This window comes from Phocoena sinus, chromosome 5 (assembly GCF_008692025.1).
Source record: "Phocoena sinus isolate mPhoSin1 chromosome 5, mPhoSin1.pri, whole genome shotgun sequence".
NCBI classification, from domain to species: Eukaryota; Metazoa; Chordata; class Mammalia; order Artiodactyla; family Phocoenidae; genus Phocoena; species Phocoena sinus.
The window spans coordinates 41,717,312-41,735,381 of NC_045767.1; positions in this window are offsets into that span (position 1 = coordinate 41,717,312).

Below are 18,070 nucleotides of genomic sequence, written 5' to 3' on the forward strand. Positions count from 1 at the left end.
GAATGGAATTGATTCCATAGATGTACTGGAACCAGTTTAAATAAGCTCATGTTAAATTTTCAGGAAATTTGTGAAATAGTTGATGCCAAGTTGGTAGCTCGAAACTGGCCACCGTGGGAATATTTATACCACAGAAATTGGCAAATGCCACAAATCAGGGCTTTCATACCCCATAGAACCAGTTTTTAAACACTCAGCAGTACACAACTGCAAGTACCCTTCTAGCTCATGTTTTTCTGCCTAGTTATAGAACAAGAGGACATAAAAAAGCAGTGGGATGGTTTCCAGGACAGGTTTTTGCTGGCATTTGGTTTCCTGCCTGCATTTTTCCCGTGTCACATACACTGCCAAGAGTTCTGTAGTCAAACAGACCCCACATTCCTAGCAGAAATGAAGTTCACTATTATTTTCCCCTCAGTTGAATCCCAGATCCATTACTAGCTCTGTGACTTGTGCTGGTCAGTTATCCACATCTCTAGACCCGTATCACTCCAGTGAGGATAGTATTGCCAACATCGGAGTTTGCAAGTATATATGGGATGCAGAGGGTACTCAGGAAAGGCTTTGCTTAGAACTTGGTGCATTGTAAGCTTTCAATAAGCGATGGCTCTAATTAAAATGATATTATTATTTACTAGGTGTTCACAGACCCTCAGAGGATTCCTGCCCTTGAGGCACTTGTAATGTGCTAGTGTCTAGAGGCCTCACATTTCTGGTCCAAAGCCCTGAACCAGCATGGCTTGCACCATTTCCCCACAAGATGGCGCCCTGTTTCTGCCTGTGCTCAGTGAGGCTGGGAGCCCTGGCCCAGGTGGGATTCCTTTGTAATCCAAGCCACACCAACCACACTTTCTCCCTTTCATTCAATGCCTGCCTCCCAGTGATGTAACTACAAGTGACTGAAGCTTGACAAGCTTTTTGGCTAGAAAGAAGTGGGAGAAAGAAACCTTTCTTGAAGTATGTTGATTTGGCCTGGATGGCTTTTCACTGACAAGACATGAAGAAGGAAGACTTTTGTGTCTCTGTGCAACATCTTACTTTTATTCGCTGCAAGGATTTTTTTTTTTTTTTTTTTTTTGCGGTACGCGAGCCTCTCACTGTTGTGGCCTCTCCCGTTGCGGAGCACTGGCTCCAGACGCACAGGCCCAGCGGCCATGGCTCACGGGCCCAGCCGCAGCATATGGGATCCTCCCAGACCGGGGCACGAACCCGTGTCCCCTGCATTGGCAGGCGGACCCTCAACCACTGCACCATCAGGGAAGCCCTGCAAGGATATTTTTAACTGGTAGGAAGCTGAAGTCTTTGGGGGGTTATTTCTGTTCTATCTTGGTTCCTTTTTCCTCATTCTCCAGAATCTTCAAGGCAACATGATAGAGTAAAATCAATATGGGGTCAGCAATCAGAACTAGATTTGACATATGATTCTGAAGCTTATCAGCTGAATTACTTTGGGCTACTTATTTGACTTTCTAACCTTCAGCTTCCATAAAATGGGGCTATCTATCTATCTATCTATCTATCTGCCTTAGGTGAGTCCTGTTCTTCACAACCTCCTACACATTAGATTCACCTATGGAACTTTTCAAATATAGTTGATTGCTTGGCTCTAGTCCAAAAGACTGATTCAATTCAGCTGGGTTCAGCCCAAGTATCAGTCTGTTTTAGGACTTCCCCAGTAATTCTGTGTGCAATGAGAGTTAAGAATGGCTGAGATCCTATTATTAAGCCTCTCTAAGCCTCAGTTGGCTCACATGCTCAGAAACTGGAAGTCCCTAGACCTCAAGAGCTCATACAAAAGCAAAATGAATCTCTTTTGCTAACAGCCACTTTGTGACTGCAATCCTTCACCTGTTCAGATTAGCAGGCAGTGCAGTCTCTCCCACACCCACACCTTGTCTTCAGAGATCTTTCCTGGGAAGCCCAAGAACTCCTATTGTTGCTCTGCAGGTGAGAAGAACTAAACCTGGGATGCCTGGCCCTTGCTGAAGCTGGGCAGTCCCTGTGGTCAGGAGAAATGTCAGCTCTTGCTGCGGTTCCGCAGAGAACAGCGGACGATGCTTCTTCTCCTGGGTTACCCTTGGTCAAGGATACTCTTCTCTCCAATTGACCTGGGTTGCCAGGGATGTGGCCCATCAGAGGTCAGCTCTTTCATTTCACACAGAAGCAACCGTATTCCCTAAGGCCCAGCCCATCATCCAGAGAGCAGTATCGTGAGCTAAAGCACTCACTGCCCAAAACCAGCTGCTTCAACAGCCTTTGCCTGGGTTGCCCAGTCCACACTCCTCCCTCTTGATGAATTTCCTCTTGGAGATCCTTCTTTTTCTTCCCATCGTCTGGCCTCAAGTAGGCCCGCCCTTGTCAGATGTGTCCTAAAGAATATAATAAGTAGATAAATAACCAAACTATTTTCTCACAGAAGGCTCCTTGACCCACCATGTAGTTTCACATGTGTAAACTGATGTATGAGAGAGGATTCATTCTGAATTTACATATCAGCCTCTTCTAAACCTAAGCCCTTTCCAAGCCCCATCTCCACCGAAGAAGTCCCTTTCCCAAAATCAATGGGTAGGAATGTACTTACTTTGCACACCTGTAACTCAAAGGGACTGCTGAAATGATTGTTTCCAAGATAAAAGACAACTTGCCCCAAAAGTAAGTTCAGGTTTTTACCCTGAGCACAGAAATCACATAAAATAGCCAAGATGGCAGTGTTCTTAGTTTCAATTAATTCTAGGATTTAAACTCCTCTGGGCAGCCCATTATATGTAAAGGGGGTTGATTTGAATGGCAACCTCACAGGGTGGCTGAAAATAAGTGAGAAAAGATGCAGAATAGAGCAATTTGTAATGTCTTATTGTCACTGTTACTAATCATTAATGCTCATCAGCATCTAATCAGAGTTGTCCCTTTGAAAAATGGGTACCTCAGGACCAAGTTATCTCCCCTCCTCTTCCTGCCTCTGTACGGTAGTCAGTATAGGGATCCAGACCCCTGACCAATACAACTCAGTGGTCCCAGGTTCTTACCCTATCACCAGTAAGGGTAGTCATGTTAATTAGAGTAACGGAGCCTCTTCACTTAAATGCAGAGCTGTGGGCCCAAGTATTACTTGCTGTCTTTCCCTCCTGCTCTGGTTATAACAATTCAAGAAAGCAACTTTTGGTCAGATGGTTTGAGTTGGTTCTGGAACTTTGGTTCTCCTCTGAATAGACCCAAATGTCTTCAAGGGGTTAGGAGTAAAATTGGGGAAGGTCTGGTTTGAGCCATGTTCTCCAACATGGTAAACCCAAAGCCCTAAATATTGAAGCTATTGGTACTTGCCTGGCCTTTTAGGAAATTGCAGTGCTGGATCTTGATTCTCATGTGGATCCTTGGGTCTGCTGTCTATTTCTCAGGAATCTGGAAGGGAGGAGCTTATAATAAGCACCCCTAAACCTACAACAGTTCTCCTGGTTGAAGGGCTAAACACTTCTACCCTGGGGTTTTAGTGACCACTGACATTTTAAGAAATGCATGCATGTCTCTCAAAGGAAGATCAATTTGGGGGTCTTCTTGCAGTTGTTAACTACGGAATATGTGGGTTTGATTATTTAAGGTGCCAGCTTGTCTCTTTTATGGATGACCATGAGACATATTTTGGAGGTAGTGCTGACTTGGTTCAGTGGTTGAGTGGATGAAGCAGGAAGGGAGAGGGCAGTATTCAGGTGGATAAGTTTCCTCTAGAGCAAGCATTGGCCAACTATACCAGCAGGTCAAATCTAGCCTGCTGCCAATTTTTGTTTTTACCTTTTTATTTTGAAATAGACTCATTTGCCACCTATTTTGTAAATAAAGTTTTAATGGAACATTACTACACTTATTTGTTTACAGATTGCCTATGGCTGCTTTCCTGATACAATAGCAGAATTGAGTAATTGCAATGAACAACAGCGTATGACGTGCAAGGCCTAAAGTTTGTGCCATCTGGCTGTTTGCAGAAAAACTTTGATGATCTTTGTGCTAGAGTCAAAGATGCTTCTCACATATGCTTCCCAAAACTGCCTCAGATTTCCCCCTTGCTGCAACCCAAAGGCCACAGACCCCTGTTGAATCAGAAAACTCTGGAGTTGGAAGGAGGTATTAGTGGATATCCAGTGAGATTTCCCATCTGAGACCAGAATCTTCCAAGGATGCCTTCTCAAGTGATCCCCTGGAGGTGAAGGCACACCATTGCCTGAAGGGGCCAACTCACCTTTTTTGGGAAGTTCTGGCTGTTGAAAAATGATTCCTTATATTGAGCTAAAATCTTGTAGAAAGAAAAATTGCTCAAGTTTTATTATTTTATGATACCATCTCCAGCTTTTGGAGGAGGAAGACTCCATCATCAGCAAGGTGGGCTGTGCTGTCTGTCTTGTGTAGAGTAGCACGATGGGTGGGGAGGAGATGTGCAGAAGCTGGCGTACTCTGCAAGGGAAAAGATGCTGGATGCCTCTAGAGAGAAAGATCCAGAGAAGGGAGGCTGGAGGGGCATGGCTGGACAGGGGTGGGTCAGAGAGGAGCTACAGGTGAGGAAGGAGACAGAAGTATGGAAGCTGAAGCTATCTCAAATTATTCTTCAGTGCTTCTGGAATAGGATTTGAGTTTGTGGCATGCTTCTAGATGCTTCCACTAGTTGAAATGTTCTTCAAGGGAGAAAAAGCGGGCCCAAATGGTACAGATGTATTGAGCTGTGTCAGTTTCCCTGAGGTTCTCATTCATCAGTGTTATATTCTCAGTCCAAAGAGCTTTCAGACCAAGCAGCACCATAGACATAATGGTCCAAATCCCACCTCACTGCCTTTGCTCCTAGTCATAGATTTCCTCTTCTCTCACCTCAAATGTTGCTTCAAACCAGAAGGCATGGAAGGAGATAGAGGTGGAGGGAGGCCATGTGCCATCTCTTTGGCCCAGGGTTGAAGGTTTTCCAGGTCACAGGACAGTGCACAGATTTCCAGAGGTATGTCAAAGGCCCTGTGTTCAAGATCTATTTCTGCAATAATTTTGTATGCAATATTTTGTCATTAGTTCTCTTCTTGGTGCCTTAGTTTCTTTCTCTGTACAACAAAAGCCTGGAGCTAGGGCAGTGTTCAAATACTGCTGTTGAGCTTTGAGTGTTCTACAAGGGTTCTCGGGGGCTTGGGGCAGGATGGGCGGCAATGAGGAAGCTGAGGAGCTGGGTTTCCTGGCCATCTTACTCAACTTTCATCAAAGCTTCTCTGCGCTATCTATTGGATGGATTGGGGTTCCTCAAAATCCTCTATTACCACTAAATTTCTGCTGCTAAAGAAAAGAAAGGCTAGAATCTGATGAACTTTATCAGTATTTCTCAATGCTGTGGTACTTGTCCCATTACAGGGACTCAAGCTGGTTTTATGTGATATGTGGATGAACACTTTTTTTAATTGAGATATGCTTGACATAATATTATATTAGTTTCAGGTTTACAACATAATGATTTGATATATGTATATATTTCAAAATGATCACCACAATAAGTCTAGTTAACATTCACCACCACAAATAGTTACAATTTTTCTTGTGGTGAGAACATTTAAGATCTACTGTCTTAGCAACTTTCAAATATACAATACAGTATTATTAACTCTAGTCACCATGCTGTAGATTACAAGTCCAAGATTTATTTATTTTATGACTGGAAGTTTGTACCTTTTGACTTCCTTGACCCATTTTTCTCACCCCATCTTACCTCTGGCAACCACTAATCTGTTCTCTGTATGAGCTTGTTGTCTTGTTTTGTTTTGTTTTGTTTTTAAGATTCCACTTTTAAGTGAGACATGATATTTGTCTTTGTCTGACTTATTTCACTTAGCATAATGCTCTCAAGGCCCTGCAAATGGCAGGATTTCACCCTTTTTTTCTCTAAATACTATTCCATTGTGTACATATACCACATTTTCTTTATCCATTCATCCATTGAGGGACACTTATATCATTTCCATGGCTTGGCCATCCTAAATAATGCTGCAGTGAGCATGGAGGTGCATATATCTTATGAGTTAGTATTTTTGTTTCCTTTGGATAAGTACCCAGAAGTGGAGCTCCTGGATCATATGGTAGTTCCATTTTTAATTTTTTGAGGAATCTCCATACTTTTATTCCATAGTGGCCACACCGTTTATATTGCTACCAATAGTGCATGGGAGGTCCATTTCTTCACATCCTTGCCAACGTTTGTTATTTGTTGTCTTATTGATAATAGCCATCCTGACAGGTGTAAGGTGGTATCTCGTTGTGGTTTTGGATAAACATTTAAAATTATCATAGTTCCCATGTTTATTTTAATACCTATAAGGAAAATATAACCAGCACATCAAGTGTATGATTTTATTGATCTATAGCTTAGGATGAGGCTAAATGTAGTCAATTAAGTGGGCTTATTTAAAGAAAGAGGATACGTCAATAATAGTACACATCATATAGGCATATGGCAAACCTTTTGACATTTGGGAAGACAGGAAAAATGGCTTCTGCAGGCTCTCCTGGCTGTGACATTCTAGCATTCTTCTCCCTCCCAGTCTTTTCTCTTGTTCCCTCTCTCTCTTCAGGAGAGAAGGCATTTGCAATGTGTATTTTCAGACTCAAAACAGTGGTCCTGACATGCCTGGGGTCTGGGCTCACTGGTCCTCTTGGTCCTCCACTGCAAAGACTTCTGCTTTGTCAGGGGGCAGCTCTGCTTTCCCACCTCTGGTCTCTGATGAGATACACGAAACTGGCAGGAAAGCAGACCAAACTGAAAGCAAGAAAAACAGGCAGGGCTCTGCAGACTATGGGCAGCTGCACTTCACGAGATTAGCCAAGGTGTTCTCTGTTCCATTAGCAGAATACCCAATGGGCTCGCGCTTGAAAAAGCCAATCTGCAGAATTAGCAGCCAGTAAATTGTTAATCTTGCAGACTGTTGATTATGTCTTGCTTCTTTTAAATTATCAGACCTCACTTATATTTATTTACTTCTTGGCATGAAATCATTTTCTATATTCTCTTTTTAACTCACTCCTAATGGTATAATGCATGTCTATTTCCTTGTTCTGGATTCTGGATGATGCATCCACAATTGTCTAGTTTCTAATAGACATGCACTGCATGTTCAAGTTAATGAAGCATGGCATGCCATGGCGGACAGGCTTTGGACGTTAGAGTCTGGATTTGAACCTGGTTTAGCCACCTCTGACCTGTGAACTGGTGTTACTTAAATAAGCTTGGGTCTTACTTTCTCTGTTTACTTAACAAGAATTATGCTTCTTTCATAGAATTTTTGTGAGGATTTAAGTGGTACCATTAAAAACATAAAAAAAAAACATGTGGCTTGAGTATGTTGAGTTTTAGATACTAAGTAAATACCAGTTCTTTTTCTATTTTTTTACAAGCTCGACAGGTCTTTGTGCTAGATGCTGCAGACAAGGCAAAGATGAATGTGATGTAGGTCAGGATAGCAAATAGGTTTTATTTCATATGTCAGCTCTCACGGAGTGTGCCGCTTCAGGGAGAACTGTGTGGAGATGGATTTTAAGGGTCGGGGGGAAGAGTGTCATAGTTGATTAGCCATGTCCTAGGGCTCAGGAGTGGGCAGTGGGGGACACGAGTGTCCTACATTTGCCATCACTGACACAAGCCCTGCTTTGGGGAAGTCAAAGCTAATGGAGTGTGAAATTCCTGGAGAAGCATAAGCACAGTGGTAGCACTTCTACATATGTTACGTCTGGAATCCTCTCAGCCAACTGGAAAGGGATGAATTATTATTCTCATTTTATACATGAGGAAATGGAGGCTCAGACAGGATAAGTGATTTTCTCAAGGTCTCACAATGTAGAAAATACTGGCAATGAGATCTGAACCCAAATCTGTCTGACCTCAGAGACGTTTTGTTTGCAGTTACTAACTTTTTAAATTGGGGTGTTCAAATAGAGTCTTTTTTTTAAAATGAGGTGAAATTTGGATATTTTAAGGTTTGTCAAAGTGCACTAATCTTAAGTGTCCAGCTTGATGAACTTTTGATTACACCTGGGTAATTTAGATACACCTGTAAAACCATCAAGCAGACCAAGTTACAGAATTTTCTCACCTTTCTGGAAAGTTCCCTGTGTGCTTTCCTAGTCAATAACCTCTCCACCAAAAGACAACCACTATTCTGATACTTATCAACATTGACTAATTTCGACTGTTCTTCAACTTTATATGAGTGAAATTATATAGTAATTTCACATTTGTGTCTTGCTTCTTCAATGAAATGTCTGTGAGATTCATCTATGTTGTGGTATTAGTAGTTTGTCTTTTTTTTTTTTTTTTTTAATCACTGTGTACTACTCCACTTTATGAATATACCACGATTTATTTATCCATTCTCTTCTTGGGGGACATTTGAGTTGTTTGCAGTTTTTGGTTGTTATGAATAAAGCTGCTATAAACATTCTTGTAATGCCTTTGGGTGGGCATGTACCCTTATTCTCTCCAGAGTGCCTACCTAGTAGTGGAATTACTGGGCTATAGGTTAGGAGAATATTTAGCTTTAGTAGATATGAGCCTTTGCCTTTTCCAGTGAGAGTTCTATAATATCAGGGGCTTGAGTCTTTTTGATCTCTACGGCATCCCAGAACCCACAGCAATTCCTGGCTCAGAGTCGGTGCTAATGATCTAGTTTTGAGTAAATGAAAATATATGCATATTGTATATCTTGAGTCTTGGCTTTGTATTGGGGGCTGCCATGTTTCACTGAACAAAGAGGTCATAATCTCTCTCCCTGTGCCCGGAGTTCCCCTTTCAAAACAAGTCTTTTATAATGCCTCCTTAAATATCTCAAAGCAAAGTTCACAGATAATACAACCTGTCTACACACATATTTTCTTTTTAATCAATTTGGTGTCCTAACTTTTCTGTGAAGGAAATATAAAAGGAAAGTAATTTCTAGTAAGGTAATGAGTATTTCAATATACAAATGTCTGGGGACTTCTATATTGGAAGACATAAGGAAATACACAGATACTTGCAACAGATACTATACATATGATCAATACAAATGCAAAGTGAGAGAGGGGCAATGTTCTGCTAACTCCTATCATGAGATGCATTGTTATCAGTGATATGATTTTCCAAATGGTGACCAATACTTGCTAATATTTTTAATAAAAAAAGCACAATCTTCCCCCAATTGGCTCTGAAAAATTCATTGTATATTAAAACCGTATAAGAATGCTTTATTTTTTATGTAAAATGGTGTTGGGGTCTAGGTTTAGATAAACTTTTCAGCAAGAAGACTGTTTTGTGGGATATACATGGCATGAAACATATTCTTCATTGGACAGGATTATTCCAAGCATTGTATAGGGTGTCTAGCCTTCTTGGTACTCAACCATGAAATGCCTTTGAACATCTTCTCATCATAGTGCCAACTATTCCTTTAAATTTACAAAATATCCTTTGGGATGGTATCACCCCCACGAGAATCATGGTTCTAACTCAACTCTCTCATTTTACTGATGAGGGAAACTCTCCCTTGAAAAAGGAAGAACTTCCTCCCAGATCTCACAGGGACTTAGAGGTTAATCATGGATCACAATCTTCTGACTCTTTAGTCTAAATCAGGACTCCATCCACCACAGCAGTTGGAGCTGGGGCTTTGAGTCAGATTTGGGTTCAAATCCTGACTCTGATCTTAGGCAAATTGCTTCCTTTTTCTGAGCCTCTGTTTCAACATCTGCAAAATTGGAATTAAAAATAACATTTCCCTTAGAGAGTTGTTTTGAGAATTAAGCAGGTTTATGACTATGAATACCTGACACATAGTGAGATCTCAACACAAGGTAGCTATTATATTATACCCCCTTTAAAGCACATTTATTTAAGTGCCCACAGAAGTTGGTGTATCCTCTTCTGGGAGAACTTCTCCATTTGAAGTTTTCTCTACAGAGAAGCACTTGTCTTTATCTGTTGTTTCCAAAGCTTCAAACAGTCCCTTTCCAGGGCAAAGTGTCCTTCTAACCTCCTCCCCACCAAAGCTGTCCTAAGTCACAGTCAAGGACAAAATGTCTTGAGCTAGGTAGCTCAGATCACCCTGACACTTAGCCTCTTACTTAAAGGATGGAAGAAATTTGGGGGCTGCAACTGATTTGAAAATAAGGACGAAAGAGGATGAAATTTTGTACCAGATGCATGGTGAATGGTCTAGATTTTTCATCCTACCAACACCCTTTGAAGTGGAATTGTTTATTATCACCTCCATTTTACATATGAGAAAATGGGGACTCTGAGCTGTTAAGGCCCTTCATCTAAGTCACACAGAAACAAGACTGAAATCAGGTTTGATGGACATTCTGTTAATGTGAGTTCTTTCAAAATCAGACCCTGAGAAAAGGATTTGGGTGCAAATAGTTTATTTGGGTTTTTTTTGTTATCAATTTATTGCCTCTTAGATCTGATGCACCATTGAATATGTGGTGTATGATAAAGGAATTCCTTTAAGTATTTCTTCTTTAACATGAGCATGATGCTAAGCTTTCTCAGTAAAGGATGCTGGAGGGATATTGCTGGAGAAGGAGGGTCTCCTGCCATTTCTGTGCCAGATGAGGCTCAATTATGGGTGTGGGGACATTCTGTGGAACCTGCCCACAAGCCAAAATATGGTCCTGAAGCCGAATCCAGCCTCTGTACCTCGACACTGAATTAAATCTCAGAGACAGAGTTTTGGGTAAAGTAGAAAAAAAGTAGCTTTTTTATTTTGCCAGGCAAAGGGGGCCACAGGGGACTAATGCCCTCAAAACTGTGTGTCCCCTCCCCACCCCGAGGGGGTAGGGAGAAGTTTTATAGTGGTGGTTCAAAGAAGACTTGATCAGCTTGTGGACATTCTTCTTATTGGTTGGTGGTGAGGTAAGTGTGAGTGGCATCAACCTTCTGGTTTCAACCTGTCTGGGGTCTAAGTGCTTGTGGGCAGCATACCGTTAATTTCTCCACCTGGTGGGGGTTTCAGTATCTGCAAAACAGCTCAAAGATATTGCTTTATATCCCTTGAGGGGGAGCCAGGACCCTGCCCCAAGGCTGCACTACTGTTTCTTGACTGCTCCTCCCTTGTCTCCGCATCCCCTCCCTTCCCTAATTAGCATCTGTTTGAACCTGCCTGTTGGAACTCGGGGGAAGGTCATGGAGCTGTGGTGTGGTGATAACCTTCATGCAACCCCCCTTGGTATGGAAACCAGAGCCAGGAGCACAGCTTACATGCTCTGAAGGACTCCTATCCCCCCGACTCCCAGGCTCCACATCCCCATAATCAGGTGCTGATTGACTGCTCCCCCATGTGCACTCTGGAGGGTGGCTTCTTGCTTGCAGCACCTCCAGACCAGCTCTAGCCTAGCCAAAGCAGCAGACTTCTCTACTACACTGTGGACTGAGCCACACCTTCTCCAAAGATGTCTGGATTCCTCCCAACTTTGTCCTTCCGTGGGTGTTCAGCCTAAAACATAGGGTGCCTTAAAGAGTTTACTTGTATCTTACAGTTACTCTTTATCATAGTTAATGGTTCTTTGTATTACACTTCCTCTGTTTTAAGTTACTGTGTGCTCTGTCTCCTGATTGGATCCAGACTGTCACAGGAAGTGATCACAGGAAGAAGGTGAAAGAGTGGGAAGGGACAAAAGCCAATAAGGAATGTACTAATGAGTGGGTCACTATTGTCAGTACCTGGGACTCAATCACACTGGTGTCCCTTTGAGAGTCTGGGTGCCACACACTTCAGCATTGCCCCAGCAAGAGGCAAGAGGGCTGGATATTTATCTACCAACTCCTGTCCCTCATTGATTGAGGGTTGCTTGGGAATTTTAACTCCCTGGTACTTTTGTCCTGCCCTGCATGCCTGGACTTTCCAGGGCATACTTATGTAGCCAGAAAAAGCCCTCAGGTAGAAACAAATCCTTGATGGTAAAATATCTGTGTGCATGGGAACTTCCTGTGATGCTGCAGGTGACCTCTAGGGTGGACCAAGGGGATGTGGGTCAGCACAAACTATCTACTACAGACATGTTGTAGGATGCTGGGTGGCAGAAGGAAATTGGTCAGCTAGAAGCTGATGAATGGCTCAGATTGATTCAGGGTTAATTTTCTGGAAAAGTCCAGTTGCAGAGGATCAAATGTTTTCCTGACTGGTATAATTTAATTGTATAGTCAGTGTTTGCTATGGATCATTGGGTTTTTCTTTGACCTTGACAGTCTCACTGGCTTGCTGTCTGTACTAGAAGACACTGTCTTCTAGCCATTTCAAATACAAAAAACCAAACCTGGTTTCCATCAAGAGTTGGAAGCCCTACCATTTTCAGGAGGTGCCAATGGCTGTGGTATCCAACCAGCAAAAAGGCAGTGGTGTTTGTATTTTCCACTTCGCCCTTTACAAGAACATTTCAGCTGAAGTGGAAGCCTTTTTCCTTCATCTTGGGTGTTTTAATAGAAATCTTGGTGACATTAAGCTCTTTTAATTCTGAGCACTAGCTTCTAAAGTTCAGTGACGCAAAGCTCTGTTCTGCCATGGAACACAATGGGTACCAAGGCGAGAGACTGTCATCACCAGGAGTACCAGAATGAAAATACAGCCAGGAGACAAGGTGATTACAAAGAACCATGGACAGTGTTTGTCTGTGGGAAAGTGTGAGCTGAAGGAGGTTATGTTTATATCAAAAAATTTAAATCATTCACATTTTGCAATAATGTAACCAATTTATAGGGTTTTGCAACTGGCAGTGTGTTCTTTCCACATTTAAAATATTCTGTGAAGAGAGAGCAAGGAAGCTTACTCTGTCCTGAAATGGAAAGATCTCCAAGACATGGTGTTACATGATAAAAGCAGTATGTAGAACAATATTGAGTAGCTAACTATTGTACGAGAAAGAAGGAAAAAAAATTATATGGTCATGATTGCTTGTATTTACATGAAAATCTAATAAAAATATCTAGGTATGGTTTAGGAGGGCAAAAACAAGGGGTGAGATTTTTTTCAATTTATAACTTTTATATCATTTTGATTTTAAAATCACATCAATGTATTTCCTATTCAGATAAAGAAATAAATAACCGGGACTTCCCTGGTGGTGCAGTGGTTAAGAATCCGCCTGCCAATGCAGGGAACACGGGTTCGAGCCCTGGTCTAGGAAGACCCCACATGCCGCGGAGCAACTAAGTCCGTGTACCACAACTACTAAGCCTGCGCTCTAGAGCTCGCAAGCCACAACTACTGAGCCTGTGTGCCACAACTACTGAAGCCCACACGCCTAGAGCCTGTGCTCTGCAACAAGAGAAGCCACCGCAATGAGAAGTCCACGCACCTCAACGAAGAGTAGCCCTCACTAGCCTCAACTAGAGAAAGCCCGCGAGCAGCAACGAAGACCCAACGCAGCCAAAAATAAACAATACAAAAATAAATTAAAAAAAAAAAAGCCCAGTGAAGAACATAATCATTCGAGAGCATGCCTCTGTTATTTGATCATTTTTACAACCTTTGAAGGTAGCTTTGGATGGGAAAATGCACTCCACAAAATCAAATATCTGCACATAGTGATTCCTTTGCAAACATTTAGGGAGTGAGTATTTTTATTTGATCACGGAAATTTTTTACATCGATGCTGCTATTTACCACACAGGCAGAAGGGGGCAGTGTTTCTCTGTTTTTCTTTGTGCCTTTCCCTATCTCCCCAACCCAATAGGCAAAACCAAGATTTCTCTAATTTAAATCTCTGATAAAATGTACCACATTTTCTAGATTCATGTTGTTACTCTCTCATCCCAAAAATCTTTTGAGGACTTGAAGCTTCCAACAGGCTGCTTAATGATTATTCAAAAGGGGCTGATTTTTGGGTTTGCTCTTGTGAAGTCTTTCTTCTCTCTTCTCTCTCTCCCTTTTTGTCATTCCACTCAGCTCCCATACATCACTTTCCATGATCAAGTCAAAGAAAAAGACCCTTAAATTATGAAAATTCACAGCTCTCTCTCTCTTTTACTTTGCAGATGAGACTCAGGATTTGGGAGGCAAAACAAACAAACAAATAAAAAGGGAGAATTTTGGACCTCCGTGAATAGTGCTAATGTGGAAAAAAAAAAAGCTAAAAGGGAAAGATAATAAGCTTTGGCTGAGTGTTTATCTGTGTGCCTGGCTGGCACGGCACCTGCCATAACTCCTTTTACATCTTCACTACAACAAGGATGTGTCATTAGAGCCATTTTGAGAAGGAGGAGATGAAAGCTCGTAGGCAATGAACAACTAGCCTAAATTTATGTTGCTGCAAATAGATAGAATTGGAATTGGGAGGCAGATTGCATCCAAAGCTGGACCATTTACGTGTTTTTTTCCCTACACCATCCTAAAGAAATGGAAGGCAGTGCCTCCCTTTCGACTCTCTCTCTTGTCCCCCATCCTCCCCTGGTCTCTGTACCTGCTCTAACACAAGTGTGCACCAGCCTCTTCCTACGCCACATGGTGTCTATAAAGAGAGAAGACGGAGACAAGGCAGCAGCCTCAAGAGCTCCCCAATGTTCAGTGGAAGCTGGTCTTTGTTATACTCAGGCAGAGATTCCTTTAGAAAAGGCAGCAACATTGAACTGCCCAAGGTCAGACATTCCTCAAGCTGTGGACTTGGGGAAGTGCCAGGGGAGGCACTGCACTGTTTCCAAATTGTTTTGGAGTATTTTGTGCTTGTGTTTTGTGTGTGTGTGTGTGTGTGTGTGTGTGTGTGTGTGTGTGTGTGTCTGTGTTTCTGAGTGTTCTTGTTTTCTCATTCCAGCTTCCTGGCAATGCCTGCAGATGAAGGTGACAGTGAATATGCAGAAATAGACAATTTGGTGTGTTGGATGGACTAATTTTAATAGTGAACAAAGAACAGTGGTGAAGACATTTTACCCAAAGTGAAGGTCTTGGGAGTGATCTTGGGTGGTGTCCATCCTCTGTATTGAATAACACCAACTTCCCTGGAGAGAGAGCTGTGGCCCTTGCCAATGCTGAGTAGGACAAGGAGAAAGTCTCCTTGGAGGCCAGCATGACTTTCGCATACTTTAACACTTGCTGTGCTGCCATTTCAACAGAGAGGGCCAAGCAGCAGACCGGGGTCTTTGGGTGGACAATAGCACGTAGCTAGAATTTTTTTAGGTTGTTTTCCTTTAGTTATAATTCTATTTATGGCAAATGATTATGATTTTCTGCTCATGGTAGTGAAAAGTATCCTTTTCAACACATGCATTTTGATAAAAAGGTTAACCTAAAAATAGTTGAGCAAATAATAGGGTAGGTGGTATATACATGTAGCAAAAGTGATGAAATGGCTCCAAAATTAAATATGGAGTTGTTGTAGCAGATTATTTCTAAAGTGTCTTCCATCTCAGACAACTTGTGACTTTAACTCCATCATTTGAGAATCATGGGAAAATTAGAATTGTGCAATTTCAGAGCAGAAAGGGATAATCTAGCCCAACCTTCTTGTTTTATAGTTAATGAAAAGGAGGCTTAGAGGGGCATGGCTGGCCCAAGGTCACACAGTGCCCTGCTGGCTGATAATCTGTGTGGGGAGTGTGTACTGACTGCGGAGACAGAGTGAGGATAGTAGGGCAGGATGATAGTCTAGACAAAGGGCTGCTTGAAGTAATTCAGGTCGTCTTGGCACCAGGGAGGGAAAGAGGGAAGAGGAGGGGGAGACAATCTTTGAACAAAATGAAAACTCCTAGATAAAGCGGAGAAGAATCCTTAAAATCTCAGTTCCTTCTGCTTACTGCAGCAGCAGTGACAGGAGCTGACTGGTTTCCCCCCAATAAACGCAGCAGTAGCTCTTTGCTGCGGAATGTGGCGTTAAATGCAGTAGGTCAGCACTAAGCTTGAACAAAATGTGATGACTGATTAGGAAATGAATGGTAAGTCATGGACGGCAAGTCCCGATTATGGAGATCTTATCAACACCCTCCCCCGACTTCACCCCGCCCGAGCCAACAAAGCTGCACTTGCAGACTGACGAAACCGAACCCAGATGTCCTTGTTGCTCTGGGGACACTTCAATTCTGGCTGTGACAGACATCTGTGAGGAAATCAGATGTCGCAGGGAGAAGACTCAGCCGAGCCGCAGGAACTCAGGATCTGCTGGGGGGTGGGGAGGTGGGGGAGTCGTTGTCCCCTGCCTCCTCTTCACTGTGAGTCTTGCTTTCCTCTGGGGGTACTGAGATCATAACGGTGAGATGTAGTCAAGGATTAAAGACAGCTCCCCCTTGTGGATGGGGCTGGGGAGCCCACGGCATGGTTCAGGGCAGGAATTTAGCGTATGTTCTTGGATTGAATGACCAGAAGGCCTGGTAAATCAATCAACAGGCTTTGCATGGTGTTTGGCATTGAGCCAGATCGCTGCTCACTCACATTCCTGTGTGAACAAATCACTCAGTTTTTTTCTCTGTCACTATTTATTTCATGACTAATATTTCGATAAGAAAACTCTGTCCTACAAGTATGTGGTTGGGATATGACAGGTGAGTCTAATGAAAGTAGTGGTTGCTTTTTCGCTCATTAAATTATTTATTCATTAAGCACTTAGTGGGGAGATAACCTAGGCCCTTCCTTATAGATTAAGATCTAGTTAGGAATTTTCTAGAATATCAAATATGCTAGGATCAAAAGGTGCTTAGATTAAAAAGTAATAGTAATAAAATTGATAATGTATTAAATACATTAAATACTTACTACGTGCCACCCCTGTTGTAAACAATTACCTGTATGGTACATTTAATCCTTACCATTGTACTAAAAGAGATATAATGATTATCTTTCAATTTATTAAGGGAAGCTGAGGCAAAGAGTTGGATAGTAATGGGAAGAGGTGGGATATTTTAGACAGCAGACTTCATTGGAGTAAGTCAGACAGAGAAAGACAAATATCATATGATATCATTTATATACGGAATCTAAGAAAAAATGATACAAATGAACTTATTTACAAAACAGAAACAGACTCACAGACTTAGAGAACGAACTTATGGTTTCCAGGGGAGAAGGGTGGGCAGAGGGATAGACTGGGAGTTTGGGATTGACATGTACACATGGCTATATTTAAAATAGATAACTAACAAGGACCTACTGTATAGCACAAGGAGCTCTGCTCAATATTCTGTAATAACCTAAACAGGGAAGGAACTTGCAAAAGAATAGATGCAGTACATGTGTATGTATAACTGAATCACTTTGTTGTACACCTGAAACTAACACAACATTGTTTATCAACTATACTCCAATATAAAATAAAAATTAAAAAAAAAAAACTCATTGGGAAGTGACATTTAAACAAAGGCCAGGAGTGTACATTGCCTATGTATCTTTAAAATCTATGATTCCCTTTCTACTCATTCCCACCCAGCCCCACCCCACAGTTGTTTGGTAAAGCCTACCACATCACTCAAGTAGTCCTTGCAACTACATTCTGACTAGACTGACCCTCCTTGCAGCCAGAGTGGTGTGACAGCAAGTGGAGGGGACAGACGGATGGACTAAATACATTTGACTCTCTTATTGGTCTGTTGATCTGTCTAGGGTGTGGCTTATTGGTGTCCTCTGAATTTGAGAATATAAGGCTTAGATCTCTGAAGTAACATAGCAGGGAGTAACAGCTTGCCACTGTGCACTTACTCATGGGGAGGCTGGGTGTATTTCTCCTCTTCCCTTAAACATTGAGTCATGGCCATTTACTGTGGGAATGGGGGTAGAAAATAACCCAGTGGTGGGGGGCAGGGCAGTAATCAGAATAAAAGTATCCACATGCATAGTACAGTAAGTTCTACAGCCTTTCATTGCAAGATTCTACCTGGGTCTCCCAACAACCTTGTGGAACAGAGATTGTCATGCATTTTTGGGTGATCAGAGAAAATGAAGGCTGATATACATCAGAACTTTAGCCAAGGTCATGCAGCTGGTGGGGGACAGAACTAGTGCTTGCACTTTCTGATAAATGAAAAATCTGTTTAATCCATCTGACTATAGGCTATAGGGATAATGCCTTGCTTAGAAATAACCATTTATTGTTATGAATGCCTACCTTGTGC